This window comes from Telopea speciosissima, chromosome 10 (assembly GCF_018873765.1).
Source record: "Telopea speciosissima isolate NSW1024214 ecotype Mountain lineage chromosome 10, Tspe_v1, whole genome shotgun sequence".
Taxonomy (NCBI): Eukaryota; Viridiplantae; Streptophyta; class Magnoliopsida; order Proteales; family Proteaceae; genus Telopea; species Telopea speciosissima.
The window spans coordinates 8,898,743-8,907,801 of NC_057925.1; the positions used below are offsets into that span (position 1 = coordinate 8,898,743).

At 39.6% G+C, this 9,059-nt stretch overlaps 1 long non-coding RNA gene and 1 pseudogene across 2 annotated transcripts; both read right to left on the reverse strand.

The window, feature by feature from the left end:
• Window positions 1-869: 869 nt before the first annotated feature.
• LOC122643176 lies at window positions 870-4,735 on the reverse strand (annotated as a pseudogene).
• Window positions 4,736-5,917: 1,182 nt separating this feature from the next.
• LOC122641686 lies at window positions 5,918-6,971 on the reverse strand. Of its 2 annotated transcripts, XR_006329946.1 has the most exons (3): window positions 6,602-6,971; window positions 6,335-6,426; window positions 5,918-6,028 (listed from the first exon to the last, which is right to left on the reverse strand). It is a non-coding gene; the product is annotated as an uncharacterized LOC122641686 (long non-coding RNA). The 2 variants fall into 2 exon arrangements; XR_006329945.1 differs by lacking the exon at window positions 5,918-6,028 and having other exon boundaries at window positions 6,187-6,426.
• Window positions 6,972-9,059: the final 2,088 nt, after the last annotated feature.

Sequence of the window (9,059 nt, forward strand, 5' to 3'; positions counted from 1 at the left end):
TTTCATTTTTTTCAGTCACCAAATCTCATGTACTTGAGTTTTAACAGGCCATCTGTACATCTCCGGAGGCTGGGATAGTCAAAGTAAGTAGTCCACGGTCAGGGGCATAGTTGAATTCGGTTCCTAGTAGTGCACTTCTGTGGCGATGTGACAAGAAGGCAACAAACCCCAACTTTGAGGACTATGGTTGCAGTCGGCAAACTGATGCTTGGATGGAACTTCACCATATTTTCTTGTTAGTAGCTTCCTGAACTTCTTATTGCTCCACAGATCAATTGGAGTTGAACATGTTGAACAGGCCAATAGGTGCAATAGAGATGCTGGATGTGATTTCCTGCATCAAAAAGAGCAAGGGAGGGGGTAAGAAGGAAATTAGCTTTATGCTAGCACAGGCATATATGCAATTGACCAATAAGAATCAGGATCGCCATGAATGGAGATTAAACTCTTCAAGAATTAAGAATCATTAAGGTCTCACCTTGAGAGGACAGAAGTGGAAAAGTTCATACTCCAGGGCCTTGAGGAACCAACTCCCCTGCAAAGCAAAAATGTATCATTACCATTCGATAGTCTCCCTATTACCATGAAAGCTTTTGTGGTATGCCACATTTGGAACTACAATTCCAGAAGGCTTTACTCACCTGGTTTATGGGTATAGACAATGGTTCGCCATTCCAATCAGGTCCAGCAATTTGAGCCATTACTCCAACATCAGTGGCTGAACACACCAACCATGCCAGAGCATTTGTTTGTGTTCCATATTTTTGAGCGAGCTGCACATCACATTTTCAACTCACGTTTCAGCACATCGTTCTCTAGTTGCAAGTCTTGAAAGAGTTACTGTGATTACTTGATCGTCATTTCCTTGATCAGAAGGCAGAAGATGGGAATGTAGTAGCATACTTGGTTCCATCTCTAGCAGGGTCTAAAAAAAGACAGGCGTGTATGGGGCCAGGGAGTTGGACACACAGTCCAGACCCGTCAGGGAGGACCATCTTCTTCAAGTGCTTGAAGTTGTGGTTGCCTGGCTTATCACTGGTTAAGGCAAAATAACCAAAATCCTCCAGTAAGAATCAAATGACTTGGAGCTCTAAAGAGGTAATATAATACAAGAGCAAAACGACTTTGATACCAGCATTGCAACCAAAACAAAAGCTAATTAATATACAAAATTGAAGGCAACTTGGGTGTTAGGCATGAGAATGTGAGTTATGACAGTACCTGACAGAGATTGCAGAACCACCAATGGCTCGAGCAGCCACATGATAGTCTGCAGTTGGGTGTAGGCTCTGCACGGTAGTTGTCAATTCATCAAGTTAGTGCTCATATGTCTTTGGATCTTTAACCATTAGTGACTTTAAACTAGCAGATAACTAGTGCACATATATCTTATTGAATCAATACTAAAGGATGTTAATGTTTGATTATTACTTGTGAGGAACATATCCCAATCGGGTAGCATTAATTCACCAAGGAAAAGAGTGTTGTAAGCCACCGAGGAGATGTGGATAAGTGTGAGATGCTGGGTCCAAGGGGTAGAAGTCATCAGAAGCTCTCACCACAGCTGCTTGCTTGGCACTGCACATCTCATTGGTCTTGTGGCACATGCAAGCAATGCAGCCGTTGTTGGGGTGGTTGTAAGCGATGGAGGCTTCAAGGGCCTGGTGGTAGGTGCTGATGAGTGCAACACAGCCACCATGGCCTGCCCCAAGGGTCTCGATGATGTTCTGGACATCGACCTTAATTCCATCGACTCCACAGGACAATGTCTGGCTGGTTGCCCATTACCCCTGATGACTGAACCGGGTAAGCCAATGCAGTGTCATAGTGCTCCATGCCAGTAGCAGCTGGTTTTACCTCACCCCCAATAATCGGCAAGAGCATGCGATACGTACACAAATCTGCACAAAATCAGAAATAGATGAGAAAACTTAAATAATTGATGACTTGATTTAATTAAAAACCCATTTGGCTCCAAAAATTAGTGAGGCTTTATAGTTGAAGTATACTTACAAAAGATGGGCAGTTATCTCTTACCCAGAAAAAAAAAAGATGGGCAGGTATCTCTTACCAAAAAAACAAATAAAAAACAGACGGGGAGGGTATCTACTCACTGTTCACGGGATGTGCCACGATTTATATACAAGGGGCCCACATGGTCAAGAAGGAACGAGAGTATCACGAGGAGAGAGATAAAGCGAGAGTGAGGTATTTTCTTCCCAAAAAAGACAGACTGGGTATGATACTACTGGGTATGATACTAGTGATTATCTCATCTTTGGTTAATTGGCTCTTTACATCCCATTGGGTTGGATTGGTTTCAGTTGATCACAAGCACACCATCAGTTTCATTAATTTGGTTGAATTTTCTTTCAATTTTTCTGATAGTAATTGGCTGACAGTTTTTGTTCCAACTGGTGGGCTGGATTACTGAACCATTCAGGTTGCCAACTGCTAGGCCTAAACAATCTAAGCACTGTTGTTTTAAATAAATGGTTGAATTCTTCATTTTTAATTGTAAATTGGTTCAGGGTTGAGAGTAAAGGCTGAAGCTCCTCATGCCACCCCACCTCTTCTCCTTGCCCAACAGCCCAAGTGCCCAACCAAGCCACAACTGTCACCATTCCAAGTGACATAAAAATGGGCACTTTCATTTAGGGGAGCTTCTAGTTGTAACAACATTAGTTACAGGTTCAAGTGTAATCATAACCATGTTTCTGCAATTCTGTTACGTGGCAGCTCAGATTGGGCTGAAAATTTGTCGATAAATAGGATCCCAAGGTCCCCTATTAACATGTCAAGTTTCAACTTGGTCAGATTGCTGTGGGAAAACAGAATTATGGACTACAAAAGGATGCATGGATTACAATGGGGTGCATGGATATGCACGAGATAGTATAACATTAGATAGAAAGATAAATGGCTGAATTTGAGGCTAAAAAACAGCAGCCCAATTAGGTGATTCCCTAAGGGAGAGGATTCCCTGTGCCGAACCAATCATGACATGGGAGGTGGATTCATGACGGAGGAGAGAGAGAGTGTCAGTGCAGGACCCACATGCTCAGGATGTGAGAGGGCCTAGGAAAGCATCCCCACACTATTGGCATAATGTAGAACTGTATTTGAATGATCAAAACAGTACCAAAACAGAATTGAAATACAGAGAATATATAACCATTTTTAGAGAATTGTAATAACTCAAAATGAGTAGGTCAGGTGAGACTGAAAATCAAGTCGAGTTCAGTATATCAGTAAATTAACCACTCAGAATAGAATTCAGAAAAGAGGAGTAAACAGATTCTTCGATTCTGAACATGGTCTATGAATAGCAACAGTAATAGATTAGTAAAATCAGAATTTGATTCAGTATTATGATGCACAAAACAAGAACTAAAAGATAAAGATAAAATAGGGAGAACACAATTATTTCCAGATCAACATGTCTGATCTGAGAAAAACTTGGATCGAGTTCTCTTTAGGGTTTAGAATAACCTATCAAAAGCTGAAGGTAATCTCAAGGGGGTTGCTCAGTTGGCAAAGACCAACACCTCGCAAAGAAGAGGTCATGAGTTCAACTCTCCTTGGGGTCCAACTATAAAAAAAAAAAACAAAAAAAAACTGAAGGTAATCTAAGGCTAGATTCTCCTAATTAAAATTCATGCAAAAAAAGTCTTGCATATGAATTCGAGATCAGATAAGGAGTTACAGAAAATTTCAGAACAATACTTGTTAACGGAGAAAATAGATTGAAAAAAACACAATACAATAAAATACCCGGGCTTCACACCGCAAGGTGGTTGGATGGATCAAACACCAACCAACCTTGATCGAATACAAAGATTCTTTGATCACACACAAGGATCTTCATCAAATGGAGAAGAGGAGAAGCAATAGCCTTTTTCCCATATTATAAGCCCATTAAAGTGGCTGATTATGGAAAAAAAAATAAAAATTGGACTAAAGGTCAGCACATAGGTATAACCCAAACCAAAGCTTATTTCTAGTCAAATAAGCAATATTTAGGTGATTAACTGCATCACAGCATGGGGATCTTTTTCTATTCCCTAAATAACCAACAGACAAATTTGCCACATCATTTTTTCATGTGGTAAATCAAGTCATGGTTACAAATCCAATTGTAACTGAAGTGGTTACAACTATATTTTCCCTTCATTTAATTGCAAGGTAATTGGTGAAGCTCACATTATTTCCATGCATATGAATAATAGCATCCTAGACAGATGATGACGTATTAATTACCAGGGAACATAACCTCAACAGTTTACTCGACAACCAAGAAGAAGAAACAATAATGGAGGATGGACCACTTACTTCATATTGTGATTTTGCCTTGCTTTGTTGATTTGCTAGCAGACTCATGGGAATAAAAGAATGCACAGTTCCAAAAGAATGACCAACCAACTCTGCTAGCAATGCTGGTGTAGTTGTTAGTGAATCTGCATTCACCAAAAGCCAAAAAAAGAGGTCACTTGACTCATTCTGAATGAAGGTCCCCAATTTGCATCGTTTACAAGAAATAAGTTAATTGTGAGTGTCACCATCAATTATTGAGATGTCACGTTCCAAAATTTCTGCGTAGTTGGTGGGGAATGGGGAGCCCCACTTTGGATGTGTATAGGAAGTTAATTTCAGTATATTAACGGAGACAGAGAAAGAGAGATATGGAGGATGGCATCTTGCCGATTTCCACTATTTCTTGTCTCACATTTACCATTAGTTTTCCAAAGGAAAGGAAACAAAAAGAAAAGAAAGAGAAACTTACTTTACAGCTTGGTTGATGACTTCAAAAGGATTGGTTCCAGCATGCATGTAGCATAGTTGTCAAGGCGGCGCCGGCGCCTAGGAGACAAGTCGTTTTTTCCAGGCCTGACCATTGGCTCGCCTTATTGTGTGAGTGCCTCTTTTTTTTTTTTTTTCTCCTTTGATGTATAAAATTATTCTTCTCCTGATATTTTGGTTGGATTACATATTTTTTTTACATAGGGTGAGATGCATGGGATAATTAAGTGTATTACAATTTTTTTTTTTTTAAAAAAAAAAACAAAACAGAAAAAAAGGAAGATAGATCAAAAGACATGAGACTTCCACGCCAAGTCACGATCCAATCAGGTTAGTTTTTTTTTTTTTTTTTTGTTTCTTTTTCTTCTTCTTCTTTCTCTGACATCTGTTTTTTTTTTTTTTTTTTTTTTTTTTCAATTCTTCTTTTTCGCCTCTGCTTCTTCCACTGCCACCGCCTTTTTCTATTTTCTCTTTCTCTATTTCTTCAGCCTTCTTTTTTGTCTTCTTCCAATTTCTGTCTTTTTTTTTTTTTCCTTCTTTTTCTCCTTTGCTGCTTCTTCTTCTTCCTCCTCCTTTTTCTCCTTTTTTCTTCTTCTGTTATTTTTTTTTCTGTCATTCTCTTTCTCTGATCCCCTCACTGGAATACCTCTCCCTGCTTCTCCCCCCTCCCCATCTCCTCCATGAAACCCTCTCTCGCTTCTCTTCCGTGAATCCCACTGCTTAATACGGCTTCCCTCTCCCACCCCCTTCTTTCTCCTATCTCCTCCCTAGATCTTTGATCTCTGGAAACCCTCTCCCTGCTCCCCCCCCCCCCCCAAATGTCTCCCATCTCCTCCATGAAACAAACCCTCTCTCCCTTCTCTTCCCTGAATCCCACCGCTTAATACTGTTTCACCCCCCCTCTTTCTCCCATCTCATCCCTAAATCTTCGATCTCTGGAAACCCTTTCCCTGCTCTCCTCCCCCCACCCCCCCAAATGTCTCTCATCTCCTCCATGAAATCTCTCCCTTCTCTTCCCTGAATCACACCGCATGGTACGTTTTTTTTTCCTTCTCTTTCTCCCATCTCCTCCCTAAATCTTCATCGTCCCATCTCTTCCTTAAATCCTACCTCATAATACTGAGAGATTGTGTTAGGTCCAGCCCTTGTAAGGTAATGGAGATGATGAAATCACCTCCCTGGTGTCCTTGAACTTTATCTTGTGCAGCACTATCCACGTGTCCATGTCCTGCAGAAACAAAAAGAAACCAGATAGCACCATGTAAGTAACTGACCATATGATTAAAGAGTATGCACGCCAAGCGAGCTAGGCGACGCCTAGGCACCCACCTAGGCAACAAGGTGCCTGGCCACTGCCTTGGGTTGCCTTGTCGTCATGACAACTACGGAGCAATAACAGAAAACATAAAGAGAACAGGCATATGTTGTTCCAGGATTGGAGAAAGTTTCATGCATCATAATTTTGACATGTAACCCTACCAAAAAGGGTAAAATAATTCTTTATTTTCCCAAGAGTTGGCATCATGGAGTATACCTAAATTTACTTTTCAGTCTAAACTGAAATATCCCAGGCAACTGATTGACACTTCTGCTCCAAACATGTCTGTGCAAAAACGACAAAACCACCTGCAACACCGAAAAAGAAGAGATATAAAGCTTTCATGCCAATGAAGACATCAAAGAAAGTTTTTACCAAACAAAAAAGACAGCAAAGAAAGTAAGAGATGCTGAACATTTCAAACTCTATGATACAAAACCATCTGTATTGAAAGAAAATAATGTTAAAAATTTTAAACTGTACAATCCAAGGGTATCTTAAAAAGCCAACATCCAAAAATCCCTCACAGCCCACTACCACCAACCTGGCATGAAATCATGGTTCCTCAACCATGCAATAAGCTTGCAAAGGGAGCACCGATGTATCATAATTTAATGCAAAGTTCAGATTACTAAATCTTTTATTGCTGGGAACCAAGGGATGGCATCCACAACTTCCCTCAGAACACCTGCTATCAACCTAGCATGAAAAGGTCCCTCAACCTTTGCAAAAGAGAATGCAAAGGGAGCACCCCTCATTCAGAATTTCATGCAAAGTTCAGATTACTAAATCTTTCATCACTGGGAAATGAGAATATGTGGAGGAAAAAACATTTATTTTAACCATTTCACAGACACAGTGGAGGAAAAAGCATTTATTTTAATCATTTCACAGACACAGAGAAAAGCATCAGCATCTTCAGAAATAGCAGGGAAAATCCACCATCAATCAAAGACACACCACATAGATGGAAAAGAATAATCCTAGTATAATTCAACTATCTGCATAAATCTGCAAATTTTTGGAACCTAGAGGCAAAAATAAACATAAAATCAGAAACATATGCATGGCCGTGTAGAAGGAAAAAGAATCTTAAGAGAATGGGAATTCAATCTCAAGAAAGCACACCTATTAGTATTAAGTGACTCATAGATATAACAGGGACGAATGCACTATGGTCCAAGTCAAATATAATAGTATTCAGAAATGGAGTCCAATGACTGATAAAAAGCCCCTTTACTTTCACTTCCTTTTAGGTGTGCTTTTTTGGGAGTGTATGTGTATTGGGGGGGGGGGGGGTAGGATATGGAAGAAAAAACAATACAAAGAGAATAGGAACCAGTCAAAAGAAAACAAACCCATTTAGCAAGATATTGATAAAAAAGGGATGAAAACACTATATCCAAAGCAAATATAAAAGATTTTGGAAACAGAGCCACAATTGCTGTTAATAAGCCTTTTTTTTTTCTCTTTACCTTTTTTGTGTGCACTGCAGGGGTGGTGGAGGAGGCATACTTTAGTGCTCACACGTCATCCAGCTCCTATTCTTTCCCTATTCATCCAACAATCCAGAATTATCATTATGCCCATCCTTTCCCTCGATTGTTGATTGAGATAGACAAGTAGTCTTACCTCTTGAGCATACAGTACCAGTACTGAAACAAGCAAGACAAAGGATCAATTAGGCCTTATAACTCTTGGCCAATTAGTCCTTCAATTAAAGATGTGAACACAAAGCAAGGACATAAAAGAAGGCCAAACAGAGGGCTATCCCCAAAACCAAAAGCCAAACATTTTCCTCAATGTTCAGAAACAAACTCTGCCACCTTGCATGACCAGTGAATCCCCCATAGTAAGGAGAAGAAACTTCACAGGAAAAGATCTAACCACCTTAGCACAGTAAAATCCTAATATTTCCAAGTTCAAATGGGAGCTACATTGACCTGGCCCCTCTCCTCTTAACAGAAAGTTGTTGTAGCTTCTTTCTAAAAATTAGGATAGCTACGCATACCATTATTAAGCCCATATCATCCCAACCCAACCCCCACTAGGAAGGATATTTCTTTCTGCCGTATGTTTTTAATATTTAGAAAGATTAAGAATCACTTTTTGGTGGAATGGAAACAGCCTCTCTGGAAACAGGGGTAAGGCTGCGTACATTTGACCCTCCTCAGACCCTGCTAAACGCGGGAGCCTTGTGCACTGGGTACGGGAATCACTTTTTGGCTTTTCTTCCCTAAAAAAAGAACAGAAAAATCAATATAGTTTTTACTATAAAGTATAGCTGAACATATTTCTAAGAAATCAGACTAAACATCCTTTCTGTAATCATCTCCTCGTCAAGTTCTGGGCCTAATATTTTCATTTCTCAACCCCAAGTGATGGGGAATCCTTGAGTATTAGTCCTTTTCTCATCTTTTTCTTCTTTTCCTTTTCTGAATAAACGAGGGATATTTAATAAGAGGTCAGAAATGAAGTGCTGGGGCTTTGAACAAGGGTCTTAGTTAATCAGATATTCAAAACTCATCCTTCCGGGAATGGAAGGATCAAATTCAACTTTAGAAATAGAAAATACTTCAAGGGTTGCTCCAAGTTGTAATCCTGAAAAATCTATTTAGAAACAACCAAGAACCAAAAAATCTAAAAGATGTCTTTCAGGACTAGTGCTATGAAGAGCGATCAAGCACATACACTTCACTTGTTAAGGATTGAATATTTTCATATTGCATTTGGATTGCCATTGTGATCAAAGGTGATTTTTGCCATTTCTACAAGAAATCCATCCAGCCACATATTAAACTCTATGCACCATAAAGTTCTTGCAAAAGAACTACACGAATTAGAGGGTATAATCTTTTGGAGGGAAAAAAAAAATCAAAGAGCGTATAAGAAAGTCTAGAACCACACCTGCTTGCTATGAACCAAATTGTACAATTGAAAA